General features: G+C 38.8%; 1 protein-coding gene across 2 annotated transcripts in view; it reads left to right on the forward strand.

Moving 5' to 3' along the window:
* Nucleotides 1-12,242, forward strand: part of LOC127661156 (butyrophilin subfamily 3 member A2) — a 34,455-nt gene that overhangs the window by 4,178 nt on the left and 18,035 nt on the right. The gene's annotated exons all lie outside the window — the stretch shown is intronic.

The following is a 12,242-nucleotide window of genomic DNA, read 5'->3' on the forward strand; positions in this document are numbered from 1 at the left end:
TTACATTTACACTTTTTATGCAAAGACTCACTTATTACAGGGACAATCCCCCCGGAGCAACCTGGAGTTAAGTGCCTTGCTCAAGGACACAAATGGTGGTGGCTGTGGGGATCAAACCAACGACCTTCTGATTACCAGTCGTGTGCATTATCCCACTACGCCACCACCTCTCCATTTTGGTGGGTGTGTATCTTTGTAGGGCAGGATTCTGGAAAGAGGGGTTCTGTCTAATGAAACAACGGTTAGTCTATTAGAGGTGGAACTTCTAGAAAGGCTAACATCCCCTTAAATCCCTGTTTATATGTCCACATTACACCTTGTAATATGTTCCACATTTTAAGCTCATTCACAACAACAATTTGTATGCTGGTGTTGAGACAGATTACAAACTTGTGACAGAGGAATTAAGTTTAAATTTAGCTGGGAGGCATAAGCAGGTAGAACAGAAGGCTTTTGAAGAGGGCAGATGGGTAAACAAAATATGAACGGTTCTCAGAAAAAGACAGTTTTCCATGTATCGTAACTGTGGATGTGGTGTTATATAAATGGGAATTCAATGGGATAGCACTCAAAAATCCCTACAGTCCAAATCCGGGAACCAGACACTTCTAGGGCCATATTAATGAAATATTGCAACTTTAGAATCTCATCTGTTTATTGACAACGGGAATTTATTTTATTTGGAGCTCAGACTTAAGATATGAAGTTTCAGTAATACGGCCCCAGAAGAATAAATCCAGAAATAGACTCATATTTCAAAATAGACAAATTACAATTTAATGTACAGTACTGTGCAAAGGTTTTAGGCTTTGCATAGTGAGGATTTCTTCAGAAATAATGCCGTAGGAATTTTTTATTCTTAAGTAAAGCGTTAACTTAAATAAACCAAACCAACCAGCTCCAAAAATGAAAAAGTACATTACAAAATTCTATTTAATGCATTTAAAACTGGTAAAACAGATAAAGGTACAAGACTCTTAAATTCTTTATTGAGTCATTGAACTACACTCTCCATGAAGCATTATAAATTACATAATTGAATCAAATACAGCTGCACAATATAAACTTGACTTACCATCTGTGATCATGAGTATAAAAATAAAATAGGTCTATTTTAAGTTTATTGCCCTGGCTGTGTCAAAGAATGTCAAAAGGGGGTAGGGGCTCGGGCTCGTGTGGTCTTGCAGAATTACAACTTAAATGGAGATGTCGGGCACACGTTTAGTTGAGAATTGATGACAAGGGCCACATTTAAATAAAAACCTCAAATATACATAAAAAAAAAAAAAGAAATTACTTGCATAAAGGGCACTTATCTTGTGAAAGAGGGCGGGGTCTGTCTGTGCACTTAACTGCCTGTCTGAGTTTCGTCTACAGTCGTAGGCGTTCTCATAATACTCTATGCAGGAAAAACCTTGCATAGTAATTAAGTTGAGATCACAGTGGCGTCTACAGAAGCATATGTAATTTCATAACAATCTCTTTGCTAATAGTAGATCTGTCTTGCAAGGATTATATGTTGGTCTACAGAGAAAATGAATGGGATTTTTCTTCTGGAAACCTCTCTGTTCTGGTCACCGCATTCTTCATAGATGTATGAAGCCTTAAAGAGCTACAAGTTATGCCCCCTGCAAATAACCAGCGAAATCCTGAATGAAGTCTTTAACAGTTGGACCACATTCATACACTGTTTGTTATGTTTATTTGGAGTCCCTTAATTATAAGATTTTAAAAGTTCTTATAGGCAATAGAGTCACTTGATGATCCGAGGGGGGCTTGGAAGTGGGGATTCCTTGTAGTCTTGCGGGACGCAGACAGATACACTTGGACGTGTGAGCTCCATTTTCCGGGTAAAATGTCCACAGAGGGGCACAAAAAGCAAGTTGTTTTTACCTGTTCAGGATGTAATGGAGTGAAAAGAAATGCATTTTTTTTAACCTGGACTCCAAAGCCAAACACTAAACCTATCCATCAGTGGAGGTTTTTAGTTCTGGAACCCTACAATTGCACTCTGTTCTGGTTTCCGCATTCTTCATAGATGTATGAAGCCTTTAAGAGCTAACGATATTGTCAATCATTCGTTGTGTTCACAGGGCAGCTCATATGGGTTTTAAAGTTGTCAGTTTGCCGTGATATGAGAACAATTTTTTGATGTCATCTGTACAAGGTCAGTGTAACTGTTCGGGTTTGGATACACAGTTGGATTCCACATTCATACACTGTATATGTTTGGAGTCCCTTAGCAACCCTAAACCTATCAATAACTCTAAACCTAACCACAACAACAAAGATGTTTCATGTAATTATTGACTATTATACCACAGGTCTGTTGAATGCTTGATTCTGATTGGCTGATGGACCTTCTGAGGTGTGCAATAATTTTTCAAGGAAATGCACGGCTATAAAGTAGTTCCAGGTTTTGACCGCATAATGGTTCCAAAGAGCCCTACAGGCTACCACAACAAAATAACCAATTAAAACAAAGACATTGGTTGAGGTAAATCGGTTAAGAACAAAACAATGTCTAAAATATCCTATGTATATTTCAATTTCGTTTAAAAAAAGCCCTCGCGCTCCCCCGCCCTTACACACGCTCACTCACACGCTCACTCACACGCTCACTCACACGCTCACTCACACGTTCACACACACGCTCACACACATGCTCACACACACACGCTCACACACACTGAGACTCCAGTCACAATCCCCACCCCCGCTACTTGATCAATGCAACAATCTATTATCCAAAATAACTTTTAATGTTTCAATTTATTTCACCCTAATCAGCCTCACATAGCTGTATTGTAAAACACTGCGCTACCCCCGCCCCCCATTTCGCTTACACTTACACACACACACACACACACACACAGAGGCAGCGCAAGCCTCCGTTGCTGGTTCTAACAAGACGTTTTCGAATTAGCAACGAAGGCTTGAGCTGTATTAAAGCAAGATGCACTTGGTCAATACAACAGTTTCTATATTATCTGAAATATCTGTGGGAAAACCCTCGAGGAAACACATTATACGTGTAACGTACACACTTAAGGCACAAACATACTTGTGAGAGAAAAATAGAGTCGTCACATCATGTCAGCAGACTCCTGCATCTCAGTAGGGATGAAAAAATGTGTTATGGTTTATAACGGGAATATGCAGATTTTGAAGCAATGTTACTTCTGACGAGAGCTGCAACAAAGAAAAGGTAATCCCTGAAGTGATTTCTCATTTTCTGAGTTTCTCTCTTTCTATCCTGGAGATTACTGGAGTGGTTGTGGTGTAGTGGGCTAAGCACTGAACTGGTAATCAGAATGTTGTCGGTTTGATCCCCACAGCCACCACCATTGTTGTGGCTGAGCAAGGCACTTAATTCCAGGTTGCTCCGGGGGGATTGTCCCTGTAATAAATGCACTGTAAGTCGCTTTGGATAAAAGCATCTGCAAAATGCATAAATGTAAATGTGATGTAAATGATCCCTCAAAATACTAATTCTCACACGCATGCACAAACACACTAACTTGTTATTCCAGTGAGTCCTCGAGTAAAGCAGCACAAGCATCTGTTGCTAGTTCCAAAGTGACATTTTCGAATTGGCAACGAAGGCTCCGGCTGTATTCAAGCAAGACACTGAATATGTGGCGGAAGAAAGTAGTTCCACGAAAACTAGATTTTTTTTTTTTTAGACTATGTCTTAAGGTGTGGTAACCGTGGTATAAGCGGAATAATTGACTCCAGCCCGTTGAGTTGTTTCTTACAAGTGTAACTATTAGTCATAAATTACTGTCTAATTTCTGATCCCTAAAATAAAGTGTTACCATATTTAGAATAAATTACTGCACCAATGAGAGGGTAGTGGTCAATTTTGAGGGTTTGGTCTATTTTGCTTCCATGTCTTCTTTTACTCTAATGGAAAGAAAACTTCCAAAATATATATTTAGATGGTGTTTGTTTTAAGCCTACTACCCTCCGTCTGTTTGCATCTGTAGATTTCTTCTAAATTAACCAAAACAAACTAATCTGCATATTTAATCATAACATTTCAGGGAAAAGACTCTTTATGCAAGTCATTCACTGGGGAAGTTCTGTGGTGATATGCTTTTATTTTCTTTATCCTATTCACCTGCAGGGCCTTGTCAAATATATGCAAATTAGCACATTTTATTTAGTTAATGTCTAATTTGCATTTCAATGTGGAGATTGTGATGAGGTTATTAAACACAAATTTTATTTTATTCACATGCAGTGTCTCCATTAAGTACAGTAAATTATTATATGTATAGTAACATGATATATTGCCTTAGCTAAACTTTAACTAACTTATTACATTAGCTAGTAGCTCATGAGTCATGCATGTTAGCAAGACACAAGTTAACTGTATTTGTCTTTTGGCTATTTAGCTGTAAATTCAAGGCACTGGTATATGCTGCATTCCACGTTCACTTTAAATTGCACCAATGGTTTATCAGTTCAACTTCAGTTTGACATTAAGCCTCCTTCTTTAGGACTATCTTATATACAGTAAATAATAATTTGTATAAGCCTACTAGTTTTTAAGGCCTAGAATAAAGAATAACATTTATATTTTAAAATTACATTTATTGACTGACAGCAAAAACTAGGCAACAACTATGGTTTTACCAACAGGGAAATTTAGTTAACATTGAGCAGAAAGCTTACATATAACCAGTTTGACATTTCGATTGATGAGATGAAAAGAAAATTGGAGATCGGCATCGGATGTTAAAATCCTGATTGGACCGTCCCTAAAATTTAAGTTGACTGTTTCAAAAATGAATTATGATGATTAGCGCCAGGGCAGAGACCGCAACCTGTCATCCTGCAACCGCTTTCAAATAAAGGACTTTGTCATTCGCGAATCTCGCAAAAAGAGCGAGTTGCTCTACGAAGGCCACATGATTCGTATCTTTGAGGATTACTGCCCTGAGGTTTTGAAACTTCACACCAAGTACAAAGATGTGATGTCAGTGCTTTACAAACACAGACTCAAACCTGCGCTTCTATACACTGCTAGACTGCGAATCACACTTTCAAACAGTGAGAAGAAATGGTTGGCTTCTGTTTCAGAACTGAAACATCCCCTACTGTAGGGATATGGAAATCTCGTACTAGACCTTGGTGAATTAAATTCACAGCAGCCCCTGAGTCGACGAATGCAGAAACAGATTTCAATTTATCAAATGAGAGGTCAATGGGAATAGAGAAACTGTGGTGTGTGGGAGATGAAATGTTCATGGTACCCACAATAGTTCTGGAGTCTTGAGGGCATGTGGAGTTTTGATGATTCCTCTCACCACAGTAATAACACAGTCGCTCCCGATGACAACGTTCGCGTTCTTCATCAGAAACTCTGGTATAGGTGATTTGCATTGGTTCAGGAGCTTCGGGACTTTCCTGGACTTGACTGAGTGATGGTTGTGACTTGGAGCTAATCTTTGAGCGTGGTGAATTTTGCAGTAAATTATCAATCCTTACTGCCAATGAAATTAATTCAGTGAGTGTTGAATCCTCACCCTTACTTGCGAGTTCAGCCTGCAGATTGTAGTTCAGTTCCTCTCTGAACATGGTTTTGAGTGCAATCTTATTCCATCCACTTTGGGCTGTGTGGAGCGGAGGGGGGCGCGCCCGGTCCCCAATCGGCCTGATGAGGCGCGCGAGGGATAAAGGCGGCCGGTGACGATGGTTTGAGAGAGAGAGAGAGAGATTACGGGCATGTCCGTCGTGTGTGTGTTTATGTTTGTGCAGGTTTGAGTTTAATTACAGGCTGCTACTGTCCTGAAGTGTTTGGCAAAGTCAGCTGCAGAACGTGAACCCTGGCGTACATGAAGCAGCTGAACAGAGACATCTTTACTTCCCTCTGGGTATTCAAACACTTAATGGATCTGTGAAGTGAAGTAATCAGATGATGTTTGAAGCCGACTATCACTCTCCCAAACAGCCAAGGCCCAGTTTAGAGCTTTACCGGTAAGTAATGTCATCATAAATGCAAATTTCTTGGACTCCTGACTGAAAGCCTCTTGTTGATTTGAGAAATAGACTTTACATTGACGTAAAATAAGAAAAATCAGTACTTTTTGGTTATTAGTTTATTATCCTTTAGCAGTGCACATTCATTATTAGCATTAATCGTTGTGGTATTTACTCTTGCATATCTATTGTGAAAAAAATGTCATTATTTTTATTACAACCGTGTCTTCATTGTGTTGATGATCAAAGACACTACTAGTTGTCCAGACTCTCGCAGATCCTTCAGATAAATCAGCTGACCAACTTCCTCTAGTTTACATTAAATCTAAATTATTTAACAGCTCCTTTGGGAGTGTTTTTAAATTGTTAAGATAGTATTCGTAACTGGTGCCCCATATTGCAAAGAGGGAGGGTTTATCTGATACACTCACAACCACCTTAAGTGACACGTGATCAAAAATCACTACGTAATCTGTGAATTAAGTAGAAACCACTACACAAGGCAGAGATGAAGTCGTGAAGCAGGCAAAGAAGTTGTTAACAGGTAACCAGTCCAACCAGGCAAACAAAGCAAAACAGTATTCCAAAATCGATAATCCAGTAAAGCAGGCACAATGGTCATAACAAGTAGGCAATAAACAGCAATGAGAATAACGCTTGGTAAGGCAGTGAAACTGGCAATACTTCACAAAGTAGCTATGGAAAAGCATGGCTTTATATATGGTTCAAACCATAGAAAAAAATGCTTCTGTGCGGTTGAAACTCCCACTGGTGGTTGGCTGAAGGGATACCAGCCTCATTTGGTACACACACGAGGTTAAAGGCATTTTTAGAAACCGTAATTTTGAGTGAAGTGTATATGGACTGTTGGTGATCTGGTGCATACACCCCCATTTTAATATTAACCTAATCTTAATTCTTAAGGAATTTTGTGTGTTTATGAACGTTTGGGCTGTTTTTGCCATAAACGTTCAGAGAGAATTAGTTTGTCATAATATTTATCGCATTCATTTATATCTGTAAGATCAATATCATTTGTGTTTATGCTGGATTGTTTGAGCTCGAAATGAACTTTAAACTGTCTTTGAAGTATTTGGTTGAGAATGTCCATCTCCACAGAGTTCCAGAGAAAAATGCTCTTTAAGTTTGTTTCATTACCACAATGCCAGGTTATTTTGGGTAGTTACTAGCCTAGGTCAAAAAAGGCCACCCCTATGTCTAAGATATATAAATATTAATATATACAAGATATTCTGATTCCCAGATATGTCTCCGGTTCCTCCTCCTTTGGGAGTTTTTTCCATCTGTTTTTCATCCAGCAAGTCAGATTGCTTGGAAAAGTAAGGGCACATCTTTCCACAACAAGCCGCATGATTTAATGTCAGTAGGTTATGCACCTACTCCTAATGATTGATATTTAGGATTAAGGCTTTGTTTAAATCATGCATTAACGCTCATGCTGTTTCAGCAGAGTGTTTTTGAAAATAGCTCATTTCTGCTATTGCCATTAGACAATTTGTCAGTGTATCAAGACCCCAGCCCTTTCTCTTTCAGTTTGACAGTATCTATAATATGTCAGGAAAGAGACACACCAGAGTTTCAAACCTTTCTTTTATCACTTTTATTTATTTATAATTTTTTAATTTAAGTTAATATTTTATTTTACTTTATTGTTGATGTGACTGCAGTTTGTGGCCCCTGAACATATGGCTGTCCTACAATGATAATGCTATCTGAAGAATTTGTGTCCTTCAATCTAATCAAAGTACTGGGGCTCCCACGGTCTTGGAGCTGTTACGTTTGCTCCCTATCTAGGAGTGGGGGATGAAAACTACCAAATGCAAAACAGGACTTGTAACCATTTTTATACACCCTCTTACCTTTAACTTTCAGTATCATGAGCTCTGGACAGTGCATCAGCTACAACTTTTTCCACTCCATTTTTATAACGCATGTCCAGGTTAAACTCCTGCATGATGAGGGATCACCTCATCAACTGCTGATTAGAGATTGACATATGGGACAGAAAAACCAAAGGGTTGTGGTCTGTGTAAACCACTATCGTATTGCCGTTGCCAGAACCTACATAGACCTCAAAATGCTGAAGAGCCAATAACAAGGCTAATGCCTCTTTCTCGATGGTACTATACTGTCTTTGGTATATTGAGAACTTTTTAGAGAAATAGCATATTAGATGTTTAATACCTGAGCAATACTCTTGTAGAAGCAATGCACCTGCTCCATGAGCACTGGCATCTACCTACAGACTAAATGGAAAGGTGAAATTCGGGGCAGACAGAACTGGAGCGTTACACAAAAGATCTTTGTCTGCATAGAAAGCAGATTCACACTCAGTGCTCCATACAAACTTATGTTCTGCACTCAAGAGATTTGTCAACGGTGAAACTACAGAGGTAAAAATTGTACAAAAAACCTCTATAGTAACCCGTCATCCCTAAGAAATGGCTCAATTCGCATTTGTTTGTTGGCGAGGGAAACGGTAATCCGATTTACACAGACGAAGAAGAAAATGAAGTAGAAAAGTGGTCAGGGGAAAATGGATTCAAGTTTTCAAAACAAGAACTGGAATGTGTAAATATAATACGATTTGTAGGAGTATGGTTGGATAGCCAAAAAGATGGTGGGAAGATGTATGCAAGTAGTGAATGAAATGAGGTGTATTTCAGGACAGGAATGGGGAGCAGATAGGTTGGCTTTAAAAACCATATATAAATCCATGATAAGATCTACAGTATATTGGAGTATGGTTGCATAGTATATGGTTCTGCAAATAAATCTCATTTAATTAAATTGGATAGAATTCAATCTCAAGCCCTAAGAATTTGTTGTGGAGCATATTTGACTTCTCCAGTTTCAGTTCTTCAAGATTGGTGAAATGCCTTTGCAGATAAGAAGACAGCAATTAATGAATGCTGTATTATTGTGTAAATCTAAGAGGTCAGAGTGGGAATCCCCCTACAAAAAAGGTATTGATGCCTGGTTGGGAATATGAGAATAAAGTGTGCAATAGTTTTGGATGGAGTCTGGGGAAATTAGTAAAAGTTATGAGACTGGAAGAATTTAGATATGCTCCAATAAATAATTTGTCTCCAGTGCCATTGTGGGTTATGCCCCAATCAGAAGTTGATCTAAATTTATTAGAAAGAAGGAAAAAGGAAGGTCCATATGAAGCTGAGGTATATGATGTAAGGGAGTATGTGTGGTCAAGATATGGGGATTACATGCACATTTATACAGATGCTTCGAAAGATCCAAAAACAGATCATGTGGTTGCTGCAATCATAATTCCAAAGTTAAGTGTATAAGAATAGCAGGATTTCAGATAACCTGTCAGTGTTTATTGGAGAGATGTTTGCAATAATTATGGCAATAAAGTGGATTAGTGAAGTTAAAATATCTAAGGCAATAATATGCTCAGATTCCAGTTAAGCTCTAATAAATCTGAATGAGCAGAAGTCATAAACAAGACAAGATATGATAATAGAGATTATTCATGAATCTAAATAGTATAAAGGTACAGTTTTTGTGGGTTCCTGCTCATATTGGGTTTAGAGGTAATGAAGAGGCAGATGTTCTAGCAAAAAAGGCCATAGAGAGATAGTTGATAACCAGATTCCTTTTAGTAGGTCAGAAATAAAGTCAATAATCAAAAAGTATATTCTGAAATTATGGCAACAGTATTGGGACACTGACACAAAAGGTACACATTTGTATCTTATACAGTCAGTAGTGGGTAATGGAAGAGTATCAGGTGGGAGCAGATTTGAGGAGAACATAATTACAAGATAGGGCCATTTTTGTTGAAAATGATGCTTTTATCCAAAGTGGCTTACAGAGCACTTATTACAGGGACAATCCCCCTGGAGCAACCTGGAGTTAAGTACCTTGCTCAAGGACACAATGGTGGTGGCTGTGGTGGAAAAATTTCAGCTGTGTGAGCAATGCACAGTTTATACAGTGAATTACAGGACATTAACAACCCTTCAGCGGACACACACACAAACGTGCGTTACGTTCTTGTGTTCAAAACGCTTGAAGGAGCGCAAATGCGCTTACTGCCCTCCAACTGACTGACAAATTCACTTGTGAAATGGATTGCTGTGAACCTTATGCCAAACATGCTTGTGTCGCGTCTCGGGTGTGTTGCGTCATAAAAATAAAATGTTTAGGTCACTGTGTCAAGTTAAATATAGTTTAATACTCAATCTTTAAACACATCTTGGGATCCCTCAGTTCGCATTTGCGCTCCAAGTGTTTTGAATGAAAGAACATAACACATGTTTGTGTTGTTCTTCCTACTGAAGTGTGTTGTTCACTGTAATAAACTGTGTGTTGCTCATACAGCTGAAATTTCACTTACTGCCCTCTGGAGTAAACAGGTGGTACTACAAGCTTGCATTTCTCAGGAATTTCTCATTAAAGCATTGCGATAGAAAATCGACAATCGACAGCCCTACTTAAAAGTTAAAACTTTAATGAAAGACATTTTTTATTTTGGCTCTGGTAATTAAACAGCAGTATCACCTTGTCACGATTCATTTTTGTCTGCCCTGTGTTTTGCCTCTGTCATCTGTTCCCCATGGACTAACACTTCCCATAATTCCCTGCTCTCATCACTGCCAACTGTCTTTCATTGTCTTCACCTGTGATTCATCAAGTCATTACCCACTGTGTATATAATGCTCTGTTGTGTGCCTGTTCTTGGTCAGTTGTTGTATGTGTTTGAATGTATCTAGACCTACCGTGTTTTGCCCGTGCCCTTCGTGGATGTTTTTTTTCCCCGTCTTGGATGTTTTCTTTGTTCCTGTGTTTATTTTGTACTTGTTTATTTTTTTCATTAAACTCTGTTGCCGCACCTAGATCCAGCTCCTGAACTTTCTTCCCAGCGTTACACACCTATTCAATATTTATAAATAGAAACAAACTTTGCTGACTTTTACCGAATCCCACAGCGCAGCACAATGAAGAAATATGGAATTTTGGTCACAAACATGGAAGTGCGGTCATACAGTGACATCACATGAAACAGTACCTGACTTATGTATCCGGAGCCTTGAACATTTTAAGCGTAAACTTTTCTCATGACATGGCGCCCCATTTTGGACCTGCCTGTGGGTTTGTAGAGTTGAAGAGGTACAGTCTTGAATCATGAAAATATTTATGGTAAATATAATTTTTCTTATGCTCTACAATAAGTGGGCTTTGTGAGTGCAATCTCAAAATAAAATGATTTTTTAAATCCTTATCCCCGAATCACAAACAAATGGAAGTTATGGAAACTCATTGGTCAAACGGTGTGGGAGCCCTAAAGTGCAGGGATTGTTTTAATCTAGTTAATTTTCAATAAAATCTTTTTTTAATCCAACTGCACCTGGCTTTACTGAAAAAGTAGCTTCAAGGGTAACTCTTTGATAAGAAGCTTTCATGTCTGTCTGGTCATGCACAAATATGTCCAAAGAGCATTTAATCTGTCAGTCAGTCAAGCATTTGGTTGATGCCTTTTCACACTCTTCCAAAAGTGGAACTGCACCCTTGAGTTTACTTCTTGTTTGGTTTAGGGAAAATTGCCATGCTTCCTCTATCGTGTCAAATGAGGGTGTGCTAGAGTGTGCCGGGGCCAGTTCATTCCCGCTGTCACTTCAGGGGCTTCATCGTGCCTCGGTGCTTCTTCAGCCAATTACCCTTGGGCCAAAGAAGGCCAATTGGGGATGGAGGTGGGAGCAATGTCAAACACAGGGCTCATTTTGAGGGCTAGATGAGAATGCAGATTGATTTTGGTCTCGAGGTCCGAGGCAACTGGCCCTGGCTGACCAGTTGATTGTTCTGGCTCACACTAGCCTGATAGTGGAAACACAGCTAATGATAGACTTTTTACACTTAGGGCTCTGTTTTAAAAGTATTAAATGTATTACCGCAAAATAAATAAACTGTTCCCACGGCATATGCAAAAAAAGTTCACTTTTATGATTGTGCTATTGTTGGCCAGCGAAATATTGCTATGATTTCATAGATCATTTTGTTTCTATGTTTTTGTGAGTTTCCATTGAACTCCCTGTTTAATGTTTGAGTGTCGTATTTTCTCTGTGTCGCATCCATAATGCTCTCCTACAATGGGTCTCTGTTTTGGAAGGAGTACAAATTAAGGATTTGGCCTGAAAAAAAAAAGCACTTGGCCAAGTCACGTCTTGTACCACAAATTGTTGAGTGGGATTTCTGTTATTATTGATCTTGGA

The sequence above is a fragment of the Xyrauchen texanus genome, chromosome 20 (assembly GCF_025860055.1).
Source record: "Xyrauchen texanus isolate HMW12.3.18 chromosome 20, RBS_HiC_50CHRs, whole genome shotgun sequence".
NCBI classification, from domain to species: Eukaryota; Metazoa; Chordata; class Actinopteri; order Cypriniformes; family Catostomidae; genus Xyrauchen; species Xyrauchen texanus.